This window comes from Mauremys mutica, chromosome 2 (genome assembly GCF_020497125.1).
Source record: "Mauremys mutica isolate MM-2020 ecotype Southern chromosome 2, ASM2049712v1, whole genome shotgun sequence".
Lineage (NCBI taxonomy): Eukaryota > Metazoa > Chordata > Testudines > Geoemydidae > Mauremys > Mauremys mutica.
In genome coordinates this window covers 151,467,535-151,493,390 of record NC_059073.1, presented here as the reverse complement: position 1 = coordinate 151,493,390, position 25,856 = coordinate 151,467,535, and the positions used below count along the sequence as shown (strand labels likewise).

The following is a 25,856-nucleotide window of genomic DNA, read 5'->3' as shown; positions in this document are numbered from 1 at the left end:
TTTTGTTTTTTTAGAGTTACATAGGTAATTATATAATTTTCATCTCCAAACTGCTGCATGTCTACTAGATGGCTTTACCATGTGGCAAGTGATTTAATATACTAATTATCACATGGGTTCAGTGGTCTTTTTCACAAGGGCTGTGAAATCATGCATTCTTCAACTGCCTTTCTGCTTTTGGCACTGTGCAATATTGCTGGCAGAGAATGACTACCACAACCCATTCCACAAGTGGCTGCTTGCATTTCATTGTGTTGAGCATGGGGATTTCTGCATATACTGTTTGAACTGCATCTTTTGCATAAAAGCCTGTGTGTTGCTGTGTGTGTGTCTTTCTCTCTCTAGAAAGTATTATCAGATCACATGCAGGTGAAACACAAAGGTTTGAAAAGATCAGAACAGAGAGAACACACTGCTATTTCCAGAAGCCATTAATTAAAGGAGCCAGTGGAAATTAGAGTTTGTGGGTATATGCATACCCCTAACAGATGGAAAATGCTTCTGCGAGAGTAATTCTTCCTCTTCAACTAGAAAATGAGGGTCATTGGAATTATTCAGTGTGGCACCTACAGTAACTGTGCCACAAAGATTCCTTTATGTTTCTGAAATGTTCATGTGTGAGAGAGAGAGAAAGAGCCATTTATCAGTGATTGGTAATTTCTAGCAGGAAATTTAAAAGAAAACATTCAAAGTCACAAGTACAGCTGGGAGAATAACTGATTTTTTTGGTTCTCTGGCAGTTCGGGGGGGGGGGGGAATGGTTTAGGTTGAACCAAAATTAGATTTGGAACCACAAGTTTTCAAAAGTTTCAACAAATCAACAAAATCCATTTTGGGTTTAATTAAATTTTGCATATGATCCAAAATAGACTATATTGATTTACTGAAATTTCATTTAATTTGACACAAATCATTTTGTTCCTGGGCATTTTTTAAATGTAATTGTAAAATTTCTTAATAATATTGAATCAACATAAACTGTATTTTTTGGCAAATAAACTATTTGTCCAAAAATATTCACCCACCTCTAGTCCTGAGCTCTCCAATTGATATTAAAAATGTCCAAATAAAAGGGATTTCCTCTGATATTTGCTTCCTGATGCTTGGGAGCAATCAGCACGTCCTAAAATGTGAGAACTAAGGCACTATGTATACTTATTTTATGTCTTTTACTGCAAGATCTATTCATGTAGAACACTCTTACAACTGAAATATTTAAAAGTTCACAGAAAAAAAAAACCAGGAGCACTGATAACCACAGTAGTTAAGGTTGCTTAAGCCTCTTCATTCTCACTGCCTGTTTTCAGTCATCTATAGTTTTCTAAAGCATTCATCTTTCATTATGACATTTTTCAGGTTAGGCCCAACTGCAAACAAACAAACCACACCTGTGAAAAAATTGTGAACACTTTTAGACTGAGGAGTCTCAAAAACAAAACAAAACAAAACAAAACCTCTACTTTCCCATGTAACAATTCTAGTGACTTTTTTTTTAAAAAGTCTAGCAGCTAAATGACTAGGGCAGAAAGCTGGAATTTGGTACAGAAGAAGCCCATATAAAGGAGGAAATGCCTTTGAGGTCCTGTGAAGTGGTTTTGATAGTACTGAGTTCTAAGGCTGAGAACTGTATTTTACATATGAATAGTGTAAGTGACATGATTTTAGCAGTTTTTAGCAACAGTCAGAGGAAAGGTAGAGTATTCTGCAAGCGCGTTGTTAGATTACTTCACTGCTAAATGAAAGATTAATAAAAATGAACAATAAATGAGGCTTTTTTTTTCAGGAGCTCTGTGTTTGTTCAATGTTTGCACAGTACCTAGCATGATGGGGTTCTAGTCCATGACTTGGGATTCTAGGTGCCACAGTAATACAAATAAGTAATAATAAAACTCATTTCCTGCATCTTATAAGAACATATAACCTTAATTTTGTTTTCCTGTGCTTATGCATGGTGGGGATATGGTCACATACTGCCACATAAATAATACAATCTATCACATATAGTTTATAAAACATTTCTTCTTCACCTCATTGTGAGGAAAATTGTGCCTTTCAGCACAGCTCTGAGAACCAACCCATAAGTACCCCCTGGAGGCAGAGTGACTTTCACACACTTCTCTGAACAACAATTCTCCTCTTGCTTCCTCCTTGCTCTGGAGGATCTAACTATTTGTTACCCACCTATCAACATCAGATTATAACAACCTGTCTGGCTAAATTGCGCTGATCAGTAAGGGAGATGAGGTGAAGCCAAGTCTTGGTCTTTTCCCAGTGAAATCCCTGCAACCTGCACGGACCCTTTTCAAAGACACCATAATAGAGGCCCAACTTAAATGTATACCCCAAATTAAAAAACACAGTAAAAGAACTAAAAAAGAGCCACCGTGGCTTAACAACCATGTAAAAGAAGAAGCAGTGAGAGATAAAAAGACATCTTTTAAAAAGTGGAAGTGTCATAAACAGATAGTTAAGGGTTAAGGTCTCTTTTTACCTGTAAAGGGTTAACATGTAGTACCTGGTGACCACCTGACCAAAGGACCAATCAGAGACGAGATAATTTCAAATCTCTGTGGAGGGAAGCCTTTGTCTGTGTTCTTTGTGGGTTCTCTTTTTGGATCTAAAAGAGACCAGTCATGTCTCCAAGTTCTCCTGGAGTAGTTTCTACTAATTAATAGTGAGTATTAATTAGAAAGGCGAATTAGTCTTATGATTTGATTTCTATATTTGCAATTGTGTGTTTGCTAAAGGAAATTCTTTATTCCTGTTTGCTGTTACTTTGCTTTCACTGAGAGAGAAAATGGGGGAGGGGGAATTCTCTCCAGAGATTGATAAGTTTAGACCCTGTATGGTTCTATCTTGGATTACAGAGACAAATTACTTTCTTTTTATTCTTAATAAATTCTTTTCTATTAAGCACTTGTTTGGTCTTTCCTTGGGTGGATTCTCAGGGAAAGAGAAGGGGGAGGTATCCCTCTGTAGTTAGATCCCGGTATCTCTCCTAGGAAAAGGGAGGGGGAGGAAGCAGGGGGAATGGTTTGTTTCTCCTGGGTGTAAGAACTCCATGGATTTGGGGCTCTTGGAATCCCCTAGGATTTTGGGGAAGAGACAGTCCTCCTGGGTTTGATTCAAGCAGTTTGAATCAGGTATCTCTTTCCAGGACTAGGGAAGGGGAGGGGGGAAGTGAGTCCCTCTTTGTGTTGAGTCAAGGATTTGACTCGGTGTATATCTCTCCAGAGCAGGCTGGAGAGAAGGAAGAGGGGGAGGAGGGGAACTGGCTGTTTCTCTCTCTCTCTGGTGAGATTCAAGGGGTTTGAATCTGGGTTCCCCAGGGGAAGCTTGGGGGACAGGCAGTGTGTCAGACACTTTAACCTGACTGGTGGCAGCGACAAGGAGACCTATCCTAGGATTTTAGGGTGGGGGGATACATGCTGGTCCTCAACTTGAAACCCCCCAGTTTCAAGTGAGGGTGCAGACCATGACAGGAAGTATGGCTGTTCTTATGTTCTTATGTTTTCCCTGACACTCTCCAAACAGCTGCTTGGAGTGTGGCGAATAAAAGGGCATGCAGCACTTACTTACTCCATGGGTTTTGTGACCATGGCTTAGACCTCATGCTAGCAGAAACTATTTGAAAAGCTGCTAAGTAAAGACTGAGCTGTTAAACTGTTTTATACAATAAAGGCATGTGCTGGGAAATCATCCTCAGGACATACTTTGCATGTGCGGGATGTAGGCGAGAGGTGGCTGTGGCTGCTAGCTGTTTTTATTGTTTATTTTCAAGTTGCTTTCCCAGTGAGGGGAATTTTGGAGCCTTTCAACTGTTCTCTTAGCAGAGCACTTCAACTGGCCATCCACTCCCTTTATAAGACTGGCTGGGGGAAGAGACTCGGGGATATTCCTTGTTCTACCCAAAATGGGAGAAAGGATTTAAAACTGAGCCTGCATGACACAGATGCTTAGTGTGGGTCTGAGTGGCATGGGTAGGATAAACCTGTTTTAAGAAAACAACGTCATGGCAGTCTGAGAGGATCTTACTATTCACAGTAGAAAGGAGAGGCTAGGAGTGAGACACTTTTATAGAAATAAGGGAGAAAGCCAAAATGTGTTGCTTCTTAACATGGAGAACTCTTTGAATACTCTAAGGGCCAGATGGAGGTTCTTGTTTTATAAATAGGCTGGGCCAGACCTTCATATCCAGCAACAACCTTGGGAATTAAACTTTCCCCCAAGTAGAGCAGCTCTATGTCAATCCCACCACCATTCTTTTCACAACACCGCTACCTACTGTGCCAGGGGAAATGGCATAAAAGATTGCAGGGATAGGCTGGGTGGCACAGTGGACAAGGGAAATCCCTACCTGCATAGGACTAGGTGTGTCTAAAGGCATAGCCATCCCACAGCATGGACAAGAGTAGATCCTGTACCCTATGGTGCTAGCTAAACAATGAACATATAAACTGAGTATGTACAATATTGTGACTATGTTCTATTTCCACAGTCATCTGAGTTAGAGATGGAAAAGACTCTATCACAGAGGAGTGGTCCCTACAGCATATTTTTCAAGTATTTAGTTAAGTCTCTTTAAACATAGCAAAGTATGGGCTTTTCATCACTTAACTTGAGAGAAAAATCTTTTGTTTAAAACCTGTCTGTAAAGAAGTTTTCCCTGATATCCAGCCTACATTTTCCCCTTCTTACCTCTAGTCCTTTACTCCTAGTTGTTACACTGTAAATTACTTATCTCTGTCCAAATATGGTCTATAATAGCAAGATGCGATCACACCAGGACCATCTACAGAGGAACTATTATTTCCATGTTAACTGGTGATGCTGTGTACATAGTTCAACATTGTGTTCACCTTTCTATTGCTTTGTCACATTGCAAATTAATGTATAGTTTGATATTCTCTATCATGGCCAGCTCTTTTACAGTATAAACAGTTTCCAGGTTCCTCCCTCCCATTGAAAGCCTGCATGCTGGATTATTTTCCACAAGTCTATTAGCTGTATTTTTGTCCAAATTAAATCTCATCCTGTTTTCTATACAGGTGTCTAATCTCATTAGGATTAGTATTTCCCTCTCCTGTCTGGTGGTGGCAACTCCGCCCAGTTGTGTATAATCTGTAAATTTAACTGCAAATTTGTAAATTTATGATGCTTATTCCCTTTTCCAGAGAACTACTGAAGATATTAAATAACCGTTCTTGCAGTACACTACTAGATACTTCCTCTCCCCAATTACACAACACATTATTTATAGGTCCCCTTTCTCTAAAGTGCTATGACAGTGGTATTCCAAGCAACAGGATATTTCCAAGTGAGCTTTCATGAAGCAGTATCAAATTTTGATGATTATTATATGCTAAAAGGCTATATCAGGTACAGTAATAATATCAAACAACTAAAAAGATATGACTAGTTTAACTGTTTAACCCATCAGGACAGTCAAATACCTCTCCTCTCCTTCAAGACCACCTGTGGCCTCCTTACCTTCCCCTGTTTTTGGAAGCCTGGGGAAAGAGAGAAATTGTGCTGCATACCTTGAAATCCAGCCAGACTGTCAACCCAGAACTGAGGATCACTCTTGAAGAGTTATCATCCACTTCACAGCTGGACAAGAAGACTGTCAGATGAAGCTGCCACACAGGGAGAGAGGTGGCCTCTCGGGTAATTAGATCTCAACACATTTAGGGCCATCTAAGCAAAAATCAATATTTTGGAAATACACTTGGAAATGAATTGGAAGCCAGTGAAGATCTTGGAGCACTGATGCAATGCAGAATATGTTTAAAGTACCAATAAGAATGTAGGCCATTACATTTGCACTCGCTGAGATTTTCTGAATTATCTCCAGGAATAGCAGCACTTAGAGCAAGTTAGAATTGCCTAATCAAGAAATGACAAAAGCGTGAATAACTTAAGTGAGGTGTGCTTACAAAGAAAGGCCCCAACATTCTAGCCTAGCAGAGATGGGGGGAAAAAAGTGTTGTCCACACAGCAACAGTGATCATTCAGAAACCACTGAGGAATCTAACATTAGCTTCTGTGACTTAATCTCTCAAGTGAACAGAGGTAATCGATAATTCTTCATATGCTTTTAGAAATGTTCCACGTATTGTGTTCCCTTCCTCTAATAATTGTCAAAAGTTAATTAGAAACATAAAGTTTCTTTGGAAAGATCTATGCTTTAGAAATACACTGTTCTCATTGTTTCTGGTTCCTTATCTTCTAGATATGTAATGGTCTTCACAAATTGCCAGGATAATTTTTAAGTCAGTGTATTTTCTTTACTCCAGTCATTTGGTTCTGCCTCAGTTGTGAATTTAAAAAAAAAAAAAAGATTAGCCACCTTCCTGTGTACTAGCTTACATGGAGTTGCCACAGAAAAAATGGTGTGCAGGGGCTCTAACGATAAACACTCCATCAGCAGCCCCAACTCGTGAAATCTCAACACCACTTCTAGGGCCTATTCCAGGAGACACTGAGGCACATTGGCAAATTTACTTCTTAGTCCCACAGTGCACAAAGTTAAGCAAGTAAGTAAGATTTTAGAGGACAGTGTTTGCAAGATTAGACCCTTCAAGGGGAACAGAAGGCCTTCACTAGGATCCATCCCATGCTATGGATCAGATCTTCAGATGGTGTAAAACAGCATAGCATCATCTAAATCACTGGAGCAGTGACAATTTAACACCAACTGAGGGTCCAACCCTGGATATATTAATGCAAACTAGAATTCAAAGAACAGAACAGAGTTTTCATGAAAATGTCATCCACTTTGTTGAGATTTTGACCAGCTCTACAGCAAATATTCCTAATGTCTTTTTTTTTTTAAATCAGGAATATATGGAAATGTTTCCATTAATGCCATGAATTACTCAATGTACTCATTTATGAAGACTCACATTCTAAAGGGGCAATTAAGCTAGAGGGCAACACAAATCTGGGATGAGCTAGGATTTCCCTTTTGTATTAAACTGTAATGATCTGTTTCAATTGTAAAATCAAATTAAAGTAACTAGGTAAGTTTATAATACTTACACAGAACTAGGTGAGAAGTGAGGATCAACTATTTTTTGTTCCTTTTCATTGGAATTTTGCTGAAGTGAACCTGTCAAAATAACTACAGTTATTGCAAGAATACTGAGTTTACAAAATCTGAAGACATTTGAGCAAATCTTTATACTGAAATGCCTCTTCACCTTTTTAAAAATAAAAGATGCCAAAATTCACAGTGCAGTCAGCGGATGTGATGATTCTGATCCCACTTCAGTGAACACCAGAAATAGCCCCAAGAAAGTCAGTGGAGTCATACTGGTGTAAAATCAGCATGTGAGATCAGAATCAGTTCTAATGGGAGTGTCCCTTAGTAAAGTCTAAATACAAACTGACCAGAAAGTTCCTAAGACTCTCACGACTTTGCCAATATTTATTTTCATTTTACTTCTTACTGAGCAAAGACTTCAGTAATTAAACATGAAGTTGGGAGGATGCTTTAGAAATAATGATGGTAAAACCAGGCCCATTCTCCTCTCCCTACATTCAGATAACTCCTATTAGTGTCAGTGAGAATGATGCACATGTAGGGGCTGACAAATATGCTCCCAACAGTGTTCACATTTCATTCCAGCCTTCTGGTTTGGAAGGCAGAAGCTGTCATCTAATTGTCCTCTTGTTACTGGCTCTAGTAATTAACTATTTAGACAAATGATTAATAGTTACCAGATAATTACATGGTTACAACACAGTGGCTATATATGCTTTGTAGTAAAAGAGAAATAACCAAGCAACAGTAAAAGTAAAGAAGAGTTGGGTATTTTACTCTCTATTCATCCCATGCATCCTGAGATTTTAAACTTTAAAATAGTCTACTATGCATTAAGCAAGACACTGCATCTCTCTCTCTCTCTCCTTTTTTTTTTTTTTTTTAAATTTAAGATTGCCTGGAACATTGCCTTCCCCCACCCCTTCCTTCGTATATACTGTATGGTGTTTTGTTTGCTTAAAAGAGATCCTCCATATCTTTATGTTATAATTAATAAGATTTCACTGTCAGCCCAGACCCCTTTGGGAACTGGTTATTTATTCAACAGAAAAATACATTTTTGAGAAAAGAGATTTCAAATCTGGGAGAATAAATAACTCAAGCTAGTTCTCTTCCGTTTTGTTTCAATCCTCAAGTATTCATTCCTTATCCATAAGAAATTTCACACATATCTCTCCAATCATCCTCACAGCCTGCACTAATACATTTAACCCTTTCACCTTTACTCCACTAAGCAAAGCAGGTAAGATGGGGTAACCACTAATTAGCATACTAGTTTATTTTACTTATGGTGGGAGGAGGAAAGGAAATTCTACTTCTACTAGAAGTAAATCTGATAGTATCAGCTATTCACTTTTGGAAAAGACCTATACAATTTAATATAGATGAAATGGTTCCATACAAATTACTCACATGTACTGAATTAAATAATTAACCTTTTTTTGTATATGATTTTGAACCACTCTTTACAAATAGTAAGGAGGGATAATTCTCTATTACATTTTATAGAGTATTTTGAAAAAATTAAAGCTTATTTTTTCTAATGAATTTTATGAGGCTTTTCTACAAGGGAGAAAAGGAAAAGTCTTCAGTCATTCCTTTTAACCTAATAGTAAAGACTTTTCCCATACTGAAAATATTGCAGCAACAGGTAGAAGCTAATGCCCAAGAACTTAATCTTTGCCCTAGAGGTTCTGGTGCATAGCCTAAAAATTTGATGATAATAACTGTTAAGGAAAGCCCCCTGGAACATTTCAATTATAATTTATCTGTACGCTGCAACATCTCCCAGTGAAACACTGTGTCACACATAATTATACAGAACCCAGAGATAACACAAAAGACCATCTGTAAGCTTTGAACAGATGTAGCTTTTGAATACTTGAGCTTATCTTAGGCTTGAAAATTTTTAAGCTCAAAACAAGCGTGGCTTAACAAAATGATATGAGAGTGGTAACATTTTCAAAAACAGAGATTTCTCTATTGTTCTGTATTCTGCTCAGTACTGTTTAGAAACTAGTATCTATTTGTCCCACAGTAATACGTTGTAAGTAAACTTATCTCTGTTTTTGACACACACTTTGTTATTCAGCTGCCAGTGACCTCTGCAAGTGAAATGTCCTCTGAAACGGTCTGAAACTTAGCACAGAAACATAAGACATGATTAAAGGTTTTGGGCCCCACACTACAAGAAGGATGTGGACATGTCTTGAACATGGTGGAGGGGCATTGCTGACACATGATGGCATATATCACATTAGTTTTAGGTATCAATCATTTAACTCCCATCCAGCCCTAAAAAAAACCACACGGGGCTTGTCTAGATGAAGCATTAGTGCATGGCAAGCTGGGGTATAAATCTACAGAATAATAATGTGCCACCTGCTAACTGTCCATATGGACCCTGCTGCTGCGCTCTACAGGTTTCCAAATATGCACACACAAGCCCATACAAAACTCCCAAGCACCATAAAACCACCATAAGGACCTGGCATTTTGGATAGAAGTCTGAGCACAGGGGACATGTCTTGAACAGGCTTTAAACATGGACCTCCACTCTCTGTCCTGCAGATGTAATACATTCAGGTGAAAGGGGAAGCTTATTGGTGGGGCACGATAGGAAATTTTCACTTAACATGCCTGTGCTGTAACTGTTCCCTGGATCAGTGGCTCTCAACCTACTTACCATGGTGGGCCGCATATGCAACTCTCTATGTGTTGTGTGGTCCGCATCCACACTACCTGTATGGCCCTGAGGATGTCCCTGGGGCCACAGCTGTGTGCTGATTGAGCTGCAAGGGGCGTGCATGGGTTGAGAAGCACTGCTCTGGATAAACAAAGGACTTCAGACTCTAGTGCTGTTAATCTGATATCTTTGACTAACAGTATATTTAGTTTAGTATACAGTAGAAACTGACTCCTTCAATTCAATAATCACATAGTGTAAAGGGTAAAGAATGGATGAAGAGTAAAACGGCTGGATTTCCCACTGTCCAAATACTAACCACTATGAAAGATAAAAGTAAAGTCAAGGACAATTGAGCCCAAGATGACAAGTAACTTTATAGAAAGCAGATGACAGACTTACAAGTGAACAAGGTAATCTCTGGGGGTTAATAGAAACTGTACACAAAGACAATTTGAAAGACAAACTCTAAAAAATTGTTCCCATTTACAGACACCTTATCTAAGTGTTCTTAAGGGCAAAACCGAGATTAACTGAGTCAGAAAAGCTCTGTGAATGGAGGCAACCTGAGAGAATCAGAAAGGTGTTTTAAATAAGCAAAAAAGCGACTCATATGGGATAAGTCTATATCCAAATATACTAGCTTATTGGCAGGACAGGTATGACAATCACAGGCATATCTTGAGGCTATTGTATTTAACATTATGAATGTTATCTGTGTGGGACAGCCAGCCCTTGAAAACATGAAAAACTTCAAGACTATTACACTGCGATGGGCCAGATGATCATTTGCCCTTATTCATAGACCTTTGTGTCATTTGTTATGTGTATCTTTGAGTTCCTTACTGATTGAGTGGGTTCATTGGGGAGCCAAAAATCCCTATCGCATTATAGGTGAAACGCCGTTATATCTGGGTAGCGGTGGCAGGGCTGCAGCGGTGATTTAAAGAGCCTGTGGCTCCCTGCAGCAGCCAGAGCCCTGGGCCCTTTAAATCGCCGGTGAGCCCCACTGCCAGAGCCCCATAGTAGAAGCGGCAGGGCTCCAGCGGTGATTTAAAGAGCTCCGGGCTCTGGCCGCTGCGGGGAGCCTGGGCCCTTTAAATCGCCGGCGGAGCCCTGCTGCCGCAGCCCCGAGGGAAATAGCTCAGTGGTTTGAGCATTGGCCTGCTAAACCGAGGGTTGTGAGTTCAATCCTTGAGGGGGCCACTTAGGGATCTGGGGCAAAAATCAGTACTTGGTCCTGCTAGCGAAGGCAGGGGGCTGGAGTCAATGACCTCTGAAGTTCCCTTCCAGTTCTAGGAGATAAATAATAATAGGAGATATACCTATTTAGGTAGCAGCAGCAGGGCTCCAGCAGTGATTTAAAGGGCCCGGGCTCCCTGCAGTGGCCAAAGCCCCGGACCCTTTAAAGCGCTGATGGAGCCCCACTGCTACCGCGCTATATGCGAACCCATGTTATATATCGGGTCACGTTATAGGGGGGTAGAGGTATGAATGAACTCACACAGAAATTTGATAAAAGACAAAAACAACACATCCCCCGTGGGTGAACACTTCTCACAAAATGGTTACTCTATATCTGACCTCTCAGTCCTCTCCTTTAAATGAAGCCTTCCTGACACCTTCAAAAAGATGAGTCTGGAAACTTAAATGTATAGCTTTGCTAGACACTAAAAAATATGTACTGAATAGAGACACTGGATTTAAGGCTTATAACAACAATCTATAACCCACTGACCCCTCCCTTCCCCTTTTTTTTCTGCTTTCCATTGGTAACTTGAGAGGTGTTAACTGGCCACTTCTCCTTGAATGGCCCCTTGAAATGTGTGTTAACTACTTATGCTAAACAATCTGTTCCCACTTGTATTTAGCTGCAGCAAAGAATCCTGTGGCACCTTATAGACTAACAGACGTTTTGCAGCATGAGCTTTCGTGGGTGAATACCCACTTCTTCGGATGCACCCACGAAAGCTCATGCTGCAAAACGTCTGTTAGTCTATAAGGTGCCACAGGATTCTTTGCTGCTTCTACAGAACCAGACTAACACGGCTACCCCTCTGATACTTGTATTTAGCTGTGATTCACTGAGTCCATTTTCCAGACCTGATGAACAATTCCGTGTAAGCTTAAAATCTTGTCTCTCTCACCAACAGAAATTGGTCCAACAAAAGAAATTACCTAACCCATCTTGTCTCATCAAATAAGGCAGAGAAAGGTTATTCCATTTCATAGAGGATTTTGATATTTTCAGATTTGCTTTCGTTCTGATTCTGAGCAAATATAAAAATTTGGAAATTCTCCATGAAAAGAAATGGAGTACTGGTTCTGAAGCAGACCACCCGATGGGGTGTCTTGGACCACAGAACCGAGACACCTTGGAGTCCCTGACTCTGAGATGGTCTGCCAGGCAGACTGCTTCAAAACTGTCGATCCTGGGAGCCCTAAGAGCTTGGGCTACTCAGGAGCCATGAGCCTGGAAGCCAGGACTTTTAGGACTGGCAGGGATTCAGGTAGATTTATGGTGGAAACCTGCCTGGGTTCTGCTGAAACTTTGTCAAAATCAAACCGCCTTCGTGGCACATTTCAATTTCTATGAATCAGAAAATTTAAACGAAAAATATTTCTTTTGCTTTTTTCTGACCTGCTCCACCTAAATCTTTGGGTCACATTCAGTCCTGTACCCACTTATAGAGAGCTGAATTTAACCCTCTAGCAAAGCTGCATTATTTAACATGTCCAAGACTTTTCACACATATAGGAATCAGTATTATCTTGATCTGCATGAACAGGATGCTTTAGAAATGTGCATAATACAAAATAATGTCCTTAATTAATATTTTGTGGCACAATACCAACAATTATAGCATTTTGTGACTCTCACTTCACTCTCTCTAATCATTCATGTGTCTCACTGGAGTTATCCTGTGTCAAGAATATATTAGCAAACTCTGATAATAATAGGAGTTAATTTAAACTAATTTAAAGCTTTGATGTTAATAAACGACACAGTGGGGAATCAAGGAAGGCACTAGAAAGGGATTTTAGGTTTATCATTAATGATCTTGAAATACAAATGTCTGCTTAAAAAGCTTTGACAACATTTCTGTTGTCCATAAATAGTAGAAATTCTATTTATAATTTTGACTGTTTCATGACATTCCATGTTTCAGATGACTTTGCAATTTGGATGGCATAATTTTGGATATAATTTGAAAAAAAGGTTATGTTATTTTAGTCCTATACTCTATGTAAAATGAAATGCACTGCTTAATTGGTTCTATCTTTCTCTTTAAAAGAATGAATAATTCTGGTCTGTGGGGGCAAGGAAGAGCAATCAAAATTTCCAAAATAAGGTGTCTAAAATAAAGCATTTAGAGGGAGATTTTAAAAGGCACAAATATAAGTTGGGCACCTAATTCCCATGACATTTCAGTGAGAGTTAAGTGCCTAATTGCCATTTGTGTCTTCTAAACACTCTCCCATACATTGTAGACACCGGTGCTGGCTTCTTCTTTTCCCTGAGGGTGCTCAACTCCCACTCAGCCCCAGGCGCCTCCCCCACTCAACTCCTTCCCACTACCTCCCCTCGCATCTTCCTGCCCCCACTCCACCCCTGCCCCGTCTCTTCATTCCATGTTCTGCCTCCTCCCGCAAATGCGCCCTGGCCCTGCTCCTTCCCTTCCCCCCCCCCAGTGCCTCCTGCACACTGTAAAACAGCTGATTGTAGTGAGAGGGAGGCGCTGGGAGGGAGGGGAAGGAATTGATCGGCAAGGCCACTGGTGGGCGGGAGGTGATGGGGGGAAGGAGGGTAGCTGGCTGCCAGTGGGTACTAATCATCCACTATTTTTTTTTTCGTGGCTGCTCCACAGAGTTGGCACTTATGTTTGTAGATATTTAAAGAAGAGGTCAGATTTTTCACAGATGCTGAGCACAGTTCCCATTAGACATGTAGGTGTTCCTCATCTTAGAGATTCAAGCAACTTCTTCCATTGAGAGCCTAAAAATAAATGTAGTTCAGGAATCCAGGTTAGAACAGTTTGACCAGAATACAGTGTGTCAAACTAGACCATTGGTACTGGAAGAGGTATATTCTGTTCATAACAATTTCTTATTTTCATTTGGTGTGAATGACTTTTCTGAAAGAAAATTAAGTAGTCACCCAGATCAAATGGAGAGAGAGAGAGGCAAATTTACAAATGTCTTGATTTGGCCAATATACAACTTTTGTAACAATGATCTTTAAAGACAATGTTACGGGGAATCCATTTTCCTTAATTATTACTAATTTTATTAGGGTTAAACAATAGTTGCATGTTATAATTTTTGCAGATACATTGGAACTTTGCAAGGAGGTGTTTTCATCATTATCACATATTTATGATAGATAGATAGATACATAGATAGATAGATAGATAGATATCCTAGAAACATAGCAATAACAATAAAGAAGTAAGTGACTTTTATGTAATCTTGCACCTTGGCCTTGAATATTAATTATTGTTATTAATTTATTTATTTTTATTGAGTTAGCACCTTGGAGCCCCTGTCATGGGTCAAGATCTCACAGGGGTAGGCACCTTAGAAACAACTGACAAAAAGACAGCCCTTACCCCAGAAAGTTTATAATCTAAGTAATATCACTGCTTCTCTTGTTGATAAGAACATAAGAATGGCCATACAGGGTCAGACCAAAGGTCCATCCAGCCCAATATCCTGTCTGCTGACAGTGACCAATGTCAGGTGCCCCAGATGGAGTGAACCTAACAGATAATGATCAAGTGCACATGTCCACTCCACATCATCTAGTAATGTGTAAATTTAATATTTTAACAATGTTCTTTACATAAAATCCTAAAGTAGATTCCTTATGTTTAAAAAGATAAGAAGCCACAAATGTTGCCTTCAACTTTCCATTCTGCCTAATAAAGTTCAACCCTACTAATCCAGTCAGAGAAATGCAAAAGGTCAGAAAGATTTAAAAAGTCATGAAAATATATTAATTGCTGGAGCATTAGTCCATCTGTCATGAAGCAAGAGCCTTGGTCCTCCACAGTGCACTCAGCTGTATCAATAATGTAACTGTTGTTCAAAAGCTATGCTTCAGTTTAGCTCCTCCTGGAGCAGACATTTAATTGAAACACAGGCTGACTCAGTGCATGACTCCCTGTTGTTAATTGGTCTTTGGAGACTCTTAGGAAGTGTGCCAATTATCTCCAGTCCCACAACAACAACAAAAATTAAAATGAAGAAAAATAATAAGGTCACCTTGCCACTTTGTTAATGAGCAACACTAAAAAGTTTCAATTTAAAGGAAATGTAAGTCTAGGTGGTGCGGTCTTTGGACCTGAATTTGAACAGAAGTATGGCACAGCAGTTGTTCATGCTAAGGCAGGTGGCCTAAAAAGAGTCTGATCAATGACAACACAACAACATTTTTTCCTTCAGTTAAAATTGTTCTCCCCGGGAAAAAAAAAAAATAAAAGAATCTTCATGCAAGATACATGAAAAAAAGAATAAACTATTAAATGCCACGTTGATTTACAAGACTGGTTGGTGGAATTGGAGCAACCACTGATATATAAAAGACAGTGCAAATATGGGTTATAAAGCCCCTATAGTGAGGGTGACTTTATAAACTATATTGTAAGAGTGTTCACCGGGGCTCGACCCTCTCCGGGGTGGAGGGGAGCCACACCAGCTCACTACACACTGGGGAGTCCGGGGAAATAGACCGGCCGGGGTCTCCCTCGGCAGTCCTTGCAGCAGTCGCCTGCCCTGTTCGGCGAGAGGCTCAGACCCCTCAGCAGGGCTGAGCTGTAACAAGAGCTATGAGCCCGGCCCTAGGTCAGGGCGGGGCAGCAACCACAGAGTCAGAAAGCTCAGGCCTTTGGTTGAGGGCTGAGCAACAGTATCAGTTACAGTTAGTGGCCTCCTCAGATAGAAGTTATACAGGTGAAATATGTAACACATATTGTTGTCCCATAAAATAGCGCTTGTGTGAACCTACAGTCTTCATGCATTCTCCATCAAATCCTTTGCCACGCTACAGAAAACAATGGTCTCGGCTTATGACATGCAATGTGTTTTGCTCTAGTTTTACGTAACTAACAGTCACTATCTCAACAGTATAAAGAAAGTGAAACCTATTTTGAATTTAAAAGAAAAGCCAAGATGGGGGACACTCTGCAAATATGGATCAGGATCTGAACTCTCTTAAAGTTTGGAAATGTTTGGATGTGAGATTTTAATTTCAGCCTCCCTAGCACAAAACAATTCGTACAGTGCAACCTCATATGCAATATCATTTGAACTTACAAACCAGGAAAATTAAATATCTATATTCAGTCATCTGAGCCTGCAATTACTTATATCTGAAAAATGAGACTGTTTTTGAAGATTATTCCCTAAATTACCATAAATTATTTGTATATTTTCCTGTCCTCGATCATTACCTGGATAATTTGCTAAAAGCATTCAGTAGACAGCAACTTTCTTCTTTTTAACCACTATAATAATTTATTCATTGACAAAAGAAGAATGTGTGAGTGCAAATATTTATGTTCCAATCCTGCAAACTCTGAATCATGTAAGTAACTTTACACAGATGGTTAGTTACCATTCTGTTGATCGTAGGTTTATAAAAGCTTATTTTTACAAAATGAAAATGCTAGTTTAAATTCGGGTTGACATTGTCTTTTTAAATTACTCACCAAATTCACTCAGTGAGCGGTAGACCTAAAAACTGAACCCATGATCCCAGGTCTTTTGGGTCTCCATCTACTGTTGTATCCAGGGCCGGCTCCAGCTTTTTTGCCGCCCCAAGCGGTGAAGCAGGAAAAAAAAAAAAAAAGATAAAGCCGCGATCGGCGGCAGCTCTACTGTGCCGCTTCACTCTTTGTCGGCAATTCGACGGCAGGTCCTTCGCTCCCAGAGGGACCTGTCACTGAATTGCCGCTGAAGACCTGGACATCCGCCCCTTTCCATTGGCCGCCCCAAGCACCTGCTTCCTTTGCTGGTGCCTGGAGCCCGCCCTGGTTGTATCCATTAAATCAGCGGTTCTCAAACTGGGGTCATTGGACCACTGGGGGTCCACAAGTCATATCCAGGGCTACCAGCTCTGATGATCAACTCATCCCCCTCCCTCCCAATGCCTCCTGCATGCCATGGAACAGCTGTTCACTGGCGTACAGGAGGTGCTGGGAGGGAGGGGGAGGAATGAGGAAGGGGCGCGCTCAAGGGAGGAGGTGAAAAGAGGCAGGAAGGAGGAGGGGTAGGCGTGGAGTGGGGATGGGAGGAGGTGGGGCAGGGGTGGGGTGTTGTGGGGAAGGGCTGAAGTGGGAGCGGGCCTGGGGCTGAGTGAAGTTTGAGCACCCCAGGGAAAATTAAAAGGTGGCTTGGGGAGTCTGTGAAAAAAATTAAATCAAAATGGGTTTCCTCAGGTTGCTAAAGTTTGAGAATAGCTGCATTAAATCATACTCCTTGCTAATATCTCAAAGCTGTTTATTGTTCTGAAAAAAACCCAATAAATTAGAAAATTGAAATCATGTACCTATAAGGTAATTTAGTTTAGGGGAAATAGAAATCTTTTCAAAGGTAACTAGAGGGGATAGTTTCCTTTGAAAACCTTACCCACAATGCTTAATACCTTTTCCCTCTCATTTGGGATGAAAACAAATGTTGACATATGAGAATTTCTCATGGGCCAGAAATTCCAAATTTTTCTCAGCTATACATCTAACATAATAACTTTCTGATACTACTGCTATGTGAATAATATGATTTTAAACCAATATGAAATTAAATGATGTTAACATAGCTGTTACTAATATAAAAAACATCTGAGTATAAAAATATTAATATTAATGTGGGAATGAATTAATTAATTATCTGAAAATGATTAAGCAACTTCCGCATCAAAATCAGAAAGAAAAGATCAATCTCTCTGGAGGTGATATACACTAATCTTGGTGAACAAAGAGAAACAGTGGCTTTATTTTGAATTTAAGATTCTTATTATTTATTAGTTTGCCTGTCTCAAAGACTGTTCCTTGAAGTGATTTGGTGGGTTATAGAAACTGCTATTTCATCTGAAGAGATCTTGAATGACTTCTTTTAAGTAACTGACAAATATTTTCAGCAGTTTCATAGGGCCTAGTACAATCTCTTATCTTTGCCCATTTATAAACGGTTTTGCTTATTTATGATACCTTACCACAGGCTTACTGCTAAATTTGGAAATAATAGAATTTGGTCTTCATATACCTGGAGAAGTGTGTCCCCACCATGGTGGAGACATCCTCCAATGTATAATCTCTATTGAAAACTCTTCACAGAAAGCCATACCAAAAAGATTGTAACTGAAGTAACCACTGTTTACTGCCTGTGTTTTGTTTTGTTTTTTTCTTTCCCTTTCTTTATTAATAAAAAGTTCAGTGTTAATAATTATGAGTATTGTTGTCCCTTTTTGACCCATATGGCTAGTAAATGTTTGGGGTCCTAGGGATATTCTAGTTAGGAGGAGAAATTGGCGAGAGTCAGGTATTTCTTTGATAAAATCTAATTAATTTTCAAGAAATGTACAAAGTCCTGCTTCTTTGAATGCAGAAGGAACCAAGAACAAAAGGAGCAGTTTCATAGCTTACTGCCCCAGTCCTCTTTAGAAAACAAAGCCAAAAGCTCCCTCTAGTTTTTCCCAGAGTCACACTGTGCTCGCTAGCTATAGTTTGGCTTTGCTGCTTTGTGCCTCTGCCTCTCTGTGTTCTGTATGTTCACTGTTCCTGTGTGTTCTCCCTTCTCTCTCTCACTCACACACACACACACACACACAACTTAGCAAAAGCCTTTTGCTCACTCACTCCAAATACCTTGGAAGGTTCACAACCCCTTTTGTCTTGGGTGGGCGCTTGTGATTAATATATCCTTACAGTTACATTAATTGAAGTGTGCATTCACACCCATCAATCTCAGGGAGGTTTTAACTTGACCCATAACAAGGCTTCACCCAGATCATCACAATTCTTTGCTTGTACTTAATTCTGAAGTCCCCTGAATGCATGGTGAGAAGCAAACTATGTGACTAACATAATTGAAACTCCAAATTATGAGAGAGAATTACAGAGAGAATCCTTACGATTTGGCCTGCTATTTCTTGTTCTACATTGTACACTGATAGTAGTTTTGGGGATAAAATTACTTGTTGTTCAACACCTTAAAAATCCTATTCTCTCCTACATGATCCAGCCTCTAGAATGGGCAGTCATGTTGAAGAGATATGGGTTACACAAGGATCCTCTGAAGAACCTAAACTCAGGATAGAAACATTATTTATATTAACAATATTTCTTTGAGATTCAACTTCTATCCTAGTCACTGTACAAACAGATTGTAACAGACAATCCATGTCCTAAAGCCCTTAATTGAAATAGAGAAGGAAAGGAAAGTGTAGGAGAAAATGAATATTATTATCCTCAGTCTACAGAAGGGAACTGAAGAACAGGAAGAGTGACTTGCCCAAGGACACTCAGGAGATCTGTAGCTGAGATGTCAATGGCATCCAGAATTCCAGAATCCCAGTCTAGGTCTTAACCCACTAAACTTGATCCTCAACTTCCTGAAGATTGAAAGGATATGAGTTGGGAAAATGTTTCTCTGTGTTACAGAAGAGATACAGAAATGAGGTTTTCTGAAGCTAATCTAGGCGAGAAGGTAGCTGTAAAACTGCTGTAAAACATATAGCTGTAGCTAAAGAGAGAATAGTTTTAATTTACTAAAAGCACCATAACTGTATTTATATATAGTTTTATACAGTTTACATCAGTTGGGGATCTGGCCCAAAGTGAAACTTTACTGCATTGTTTAATTGTGTAGACGGTTCTGTTCTCAGTTTGCTAGTCACAAACTGCATCCAGTTTTTTATCTAAAAAATATCCTCAGTGCACCACTGTTCTCTATTTCCATCTAACACTATTTGTGTGGCTGTAGTGTGATAAACCATAATGACCTCATTGTGAACATCACAGCTAGTACCTGACTGTTCAACTACAATCAGACAGTTCTTTGGGGATTTTGAGCAGATCTTGATATTTATGTTGTTAAAAAACAAAAAACCAAAAAAACACCACGGGTCCTGGTTTGAAGGGAAGGGAGCATAGCCTTAGATTTTAAATGGTTTGCTTGTTGGTCATTCAGTTGCACTGCCACTAGCTAAGTGTGTGATTCTGGGTCAGTGAACGGATCTTGTGGCAGCAGCAGAGACTTTGTGCTCACCTCCAACCTCCCACACACACAAACTCTCCCCCCTCCAGTAATAACACCGTGGAAAGTTTTAAGCACACTAGACATTTTAGATTTACAGAGGGTAAAGTTTCAAGGGAATAGTTCTTAAGCCAATAGTCCTTAAGCCAAATAGAAGTACTTTTATTTGATAACTGTTTTAAAACACATTTGTAGGTAGCATGGTTTCAACACAGTTTCACTATCTAACGTGGACAGACATTGGTATAGACAATCATGCTGAGTCTGGTATATACTCTTCCCAACAATTTCATCAATGTTTTCATCCTGTTTGAAAAGATGCACTTAGTACCCATGCAGTACATGTACACTGGCAGTGACAGATTTCTCATCTTCATAAGAAACTTACTTCTGACTCCAATAGTTAAATGCACAATGTGCCACAAACTACCCTCCTTCACAATATTACACATAACCTTTATTAGGACCACACAAACACATAACTAGAGCTGAGCAAATAATGAAGTTTTGGTTTGGGGACCAAACTCAAAAAGTCAGTTCAGTTCTAACCAAAAACACTTTTTTTTTTCCAAATCATAAAACTAAAAAAAAAAAAAGTTTATCTTTTGGTGTTTTGTTTGGATTTGAGTTAAAAAAAACCAAACAGTTTGCACAACTCGAAACATTTTTGTTTGTTGGTTTTTAGTTTTGATTTGGCTGTGTTGGGTGTTTTTATCCTGTTTTTTTATGTTTTCCCTCCTAAATTGGCCATATTTGAAATTGAAACATCATTTCAAATAGAAAAGTCAAAGCAAAACTTTCGACATTATTGAAACATAACAGTCTAAGCGAAATGTATTGAAATGGTCAAAATAAAACTTTTAAACTCTTTTTTAAAATCCCCACTAAACCCGTTTATTGAATTCAGGTTGAATTTGGCAAATAGTTTTGGACTATAGAATCAATCTGATTTGGCCAAAAACAAAATAAAATAAAATATTTCATCCAGCTCTACATATAACAAATGGCACACATAACCTATGCCCCTGTGACAATTTAGATTTTGTGTTATAACATGAGAGAGTTATGTGTTGTCTGTAGCACATTTCCTCTTGGGACACAAAAAGAAGTTTCTTGTGAATGGGTGAAATCTGCCACTGTCAGTGGGAATGTCTGAGTGTTAAAATATGGGAAAGACTTTGATTATTTTTAATTGGAGGGATGTCACAATCAACATTAATTCCTTTTAAATGTATTTTTTGTCCATGGAATGTACATAAGAACAAACAGTATTATTGTTAATTATAAATGAGAAGAACACTAGTATCATCTGGGTTGGAGATAAATTTGGGTCTGAAATGAGAGGTGTCCCTCACAATGAATGACATTTTGGATGTAAATTCAGCAGATTATATTTAAGCTATTCTTTTTTTCTGTGATTTTTAAGGGTTTTGCATTTCCAAATGCAGCTGAAAGCAAAGGAAAGAGAAAATGTTAGATAATTCATATGACACATTGAAAAAGAGAGAGCAAGAAATGATCAGAACACAAACATGGTTTTGGAGCAGCTAGTAGTTAACTTTTTTCTTGTGAGTCCTGATGAACACTTCCTTTACTGCAATTACATTGTTATTTTAGTCAAGAAAAGCAGCAAGTATAAAAAAGGAAAAAGGAAGGAGCAATGGAGACATTACATAAATGACTAAGCATGAGCTTAACAATAAGAAAAGTTTTTTTAATGTTACTATTAATTGCATTCCTCTTCCACAAGCATACTAATAAGAGCCAGAAGGTAGAGATCTATGACAGGAAAACCTCAAATAGATGTCTCAAAAGTGTATGAGGCAAAATTTACCCCTTCCTTTCATGCATGAAACTCCACTGACTGGGATCACATAGGTGCAGCTGAGACTTGAATTTTACCACTCGTGTTTTTGCTTGCAATGGGCAAAGGATGAGAGTGCTCAGTAGTTTGTGGATAAATTCCTTGGTATGTTAATAACAATAATAATGATACTCCACAATTATATAGTGCTTCCCACCTTCTACATGCTGTACAAACATTAACTAACGTACATTACCCTCATTCTAGAGATGAGGTAAATAATGCTAAATGAATTACTAAAAACAACATGCACAGTGTGTAACAGCTATGGTTAGAACTCAGGAGCTCCTGTGTCACTATCCCACATTCAAATCAGTAAACCATACTCCTTTCACTTTAGAAGATGCTGCCCACTTTGAATGCCATCCCCATAAGTCCTGACAGTACTAAATGGCCGATGCCAAGATACAAAGTGCCTCAAGATCTTCCTCTCTCACTACTGTCAGTAAGAGCTGGCCCCTACAGTTTGCCCAGAATGTCAATAGAGTTCATCTATTTACATGTGAGTTTGCTGGAGAGAATATAAAAAGGTGATTATGGATCTTCTTATCATTAATAGGGGCAGTGTTTAAAGGTCTGACTCTCAACTACATGATGCATATATGCAAAGCAGAAGAGGATCAAACACTGAGTATTCTGTTACCGGAGAACCAATATTATATATTACTGTAGATGCTCTTGGGAAAGGAGATAATTTGCTAAGTACATTTAAAAAATCTTCCAGAAACACTACCATCCTGTCTCGAACTTTCATAAAATCTCTTAAACAAACATCACTGCCATAAAAGAAAATATGCTATTTTTGGCGTCACGTTTAGTTCTTAAGCAATGTGGACTGATCTCCTACTATATTGTACTTTGTTTAATAATTTGTACCTAAACATGAACAGAGGGTGCAGGCAGATAGCATTCTAATTTGTAGGCATTTTACAGCCACTCAGAGAAGGTGTAAGGTAGTGGAGAATCAGGCCCAAGATTCCTGAATTACTATATCTATGGCCAGACTCTGTTCTCTGGTAAAGATGTACAACTCCCATTGAAGTGAAAGTGTACCAAATAGGAGAATTTAGCTTCTGATGATGAATCCTTCCTGAAGAAATTGCACTGGGAAAAGTGGGGAACAATCCTGTTATTAGAATGAGGGAGAGAGGTAGCTGTAGGAGTGAATAGAATGAGATGAAGTTGGCCAGCGAAGTCACTATGAAAATATATTTAATTCATAATTCTCAAGGTGAGTATTTTGCCTAATATAGTTTTTTTCTGTCTCCTGGTATCTTAACTGTTGCTATTTCAGCTTTGACTGCTGTGGGCACTTCATTTTTTAAATGAATTTTTCAGCTTAAGCAATGTGGTGCCACATGAAAGTAACTTTGTGCCTAATACGCTCCATGTCCAAATTCTCATTTTAAATACAAATTATAATCCCTCTTCAAAGTTAGATCAATGATATCAATATCTGAGTTGCGAGTTCCAACCTCAGCACCAGAGACACAAGCATGAGAAAGATCCAAGGAGAGCTAGCCAGACTTAAAAAAAACAAAGGGATTTCTTATAAAGGAAAACTAAGATATGTCATTTAAAAATTAACTTCCTAATGCACTAAATTTTACCCTATGACCTTCCAGTTCAAACATATTTCTTTTTAAATGTTTCACTCTTTCTAAAGACATAGAGTGCTCCTTAGGGAAAACAGTATATCTATAGTCAAGAGAAATTTGTTTCTATATTAATTATCAGAGGGGTAGCCGTGTTAGTCTGGTTCTGTAGAAGCAGCAAAGAATCCTGTGGCACCTTACAGACTAACAGACGTTTTGCAGCATGAGCTTTCGTGGGTGAATACCCATCCGAAGAAGTGGGTATTCACCCACGAAAGCTCATGCTGCAAAACGTCTGTTAGTCTATAAGGTGCCACAGGATTCTTTGCTGTTTCTATATTAATGTGTTTTAATTGTATACATATATAAAATATCATATCTCAACTTATAAAAATCTTCCAAAGATGTTTGCAATGTGTGATTATATAGGGACATAGGCTAAGATTTTCAAAAGTGACTGGTGATTGTAGGTGCTAACCCTGAAAATCAGGCACCTTGAGTTTGACATCCAAAAAATCATTAGGCACTTATAGAAATCTTGGCCATAGTTTGTCACAGATTAATCCAACCACTCACCTCTTCCAGAGTGGTTTCAGCTGACCATCTCCAGTATAGGCAGACAACTACAAGCAGTGGGGTTGATTGATGGAGCTCAATGCTTTGTGGAAAGTACTCCTTGCTCGCGCAAGTCATAGATAGATGACAATAGTTTTTTGTTTTCATATTTGGTTCTTCTGCAACTCTCTGTATATTTTCCCTCTTATTCTGCTCTTTCACCTCACCACTTGTTATCCTAGTTGAAATGAACACTCACAACCATATACTTTTTCAAGTGTGAAATCAAAGTATGACCTCAGTGGCACATTTATAACCTTGGAGGTTGCTTTCTAGTCCCCTTTCTTTCCAATACTAGAAGTTGGAAGAAAGAGCTATTCCCCCTGGATACTGCACAAATGAACAAAATTCTGATGGCTTTTCATGTGTTGAACTGCCTATCACACAGACAAATCCCATTCAAGCATCATAATTAGTATTCCAAGGTTAGGATCCTACCTGTTCCATGTATTACAACAACATGAATCAGAGAGGGGAGGGTGCGGGGGGGCAAAGTCTCCCAGTAGATCTCAACATGACAGACTGCACGAATCAATTTTAATTAATTCTGCCTCTTTAAATCTGTCTGCTTTTTTGGAAAGATTGCTATCTGCGTCAGACACTATGGCAAGATAATTAACAAAAACACTGCAGGATGCTGATAGCACTATTGGCCAATTTACTTGGCAGCATCTCAGTTTTATGAGAGTGCCAGGTTAGAAGGTCCATTGTATTAGGAGGGGGATTTGCAGTGTAATATCATGTATAAAATACACATATTTTACCAGAGAACACCTTGCAAGGTTTTAATTATGTGGCTTCGAGCAAGGATTAATGAGGCATAGAGCTTCTGAAAAACAACGTTAGTGTTACAAGGCAAAAAACTGTTTCAGCAACCAAGGTTGCTGACAACCAAAACCCAATGTGTCACTCCTTTAAAGTTCATTCTGAGAAACATAAGCTTATAAACTGCTCTCGGTTTTTTTATGCTATTTGGCATTCATTTCAAGCCACCTACTGTATAACACTGACTTCTCTGAAGCAACAATGTCTCTGCTAAATCATATTATTCCATTTCCCATTAAGGGACTTTGGCGAGATGACATGATTCAGCACAACACTATGTCACCATGAGTGCCAATAAGCTGGCATTTGTTTGACATATTTCATTAGTGTAAGCAGTTAACACTTGTGTCAAGCGTATGTAGTATGCACCAGGAACACACAGCTGCTCTCTTCCAATTCATATGCCTAAAATCATTACTACCATTTTTTTAAAATCACTTCACATTTGTAAAAGAAACAAACCGACAAATCTCTTCTCTAAGACAGCACCTCCCAGGGCATATTGTGTATCTACTTGTGTTGTCCATTACAGCTGTTTAAAAACACCCCCCAAATCATGAAAACTCTTTTTTGTCAAAATATGAATTTTTGTCTCATTTAAAACAAATCTAATTACAGCCATCTCTACAGTGTATAAGGGCCCTGATCCCCCTTAAAGCACCATGCAAAGCCTCACTGACTTCAGTGTAGATAGAGTGTTCTGTCTGCACAGATGTTCTTGAAGGATCAGAGTATTAGAAAGCAAGCTCCTTGAAACAGGGGCTGTGTCACTGTCTGTTTTCCGTATAGCACTGAAGTTAACAAATAATAATGCTATCTTTGAGTTTAAGTGTCTTCTCTCAGAGCTCTTGTCCTGATTCAGCAAGGTGCTAAAGCATGTGAGGAGTCTGAGTAATGTCAAAGGATATTGCTCATGTACTTAACTACTTTGCTAAATTAGGGTCTCTATTATCAAAATATTATGGTGACAGT

General features: G+C 39.0%; 1 protein-coding gene across 1 annotated transcript in view; it reads right to left on the bottom strand.

Moving 5' to 3' along the window:
* Positions 1–25,856, bottom strand: part of CDH12 (cadherin 12) — a 914,698-nt gene that overhangs the window by 784,608 nt on the left and 104,234 nt on the right. Inside the window, exon 2 of the mRNA XM_045005599.1 lies at positions 7,042–7,111. The gene's annotated coding sequence lies outside the window, so the exon portion shown is untranslated. The remainder of the gene's footprint in view (positions 1–7,041; positions 7,112–25,856) is intronic.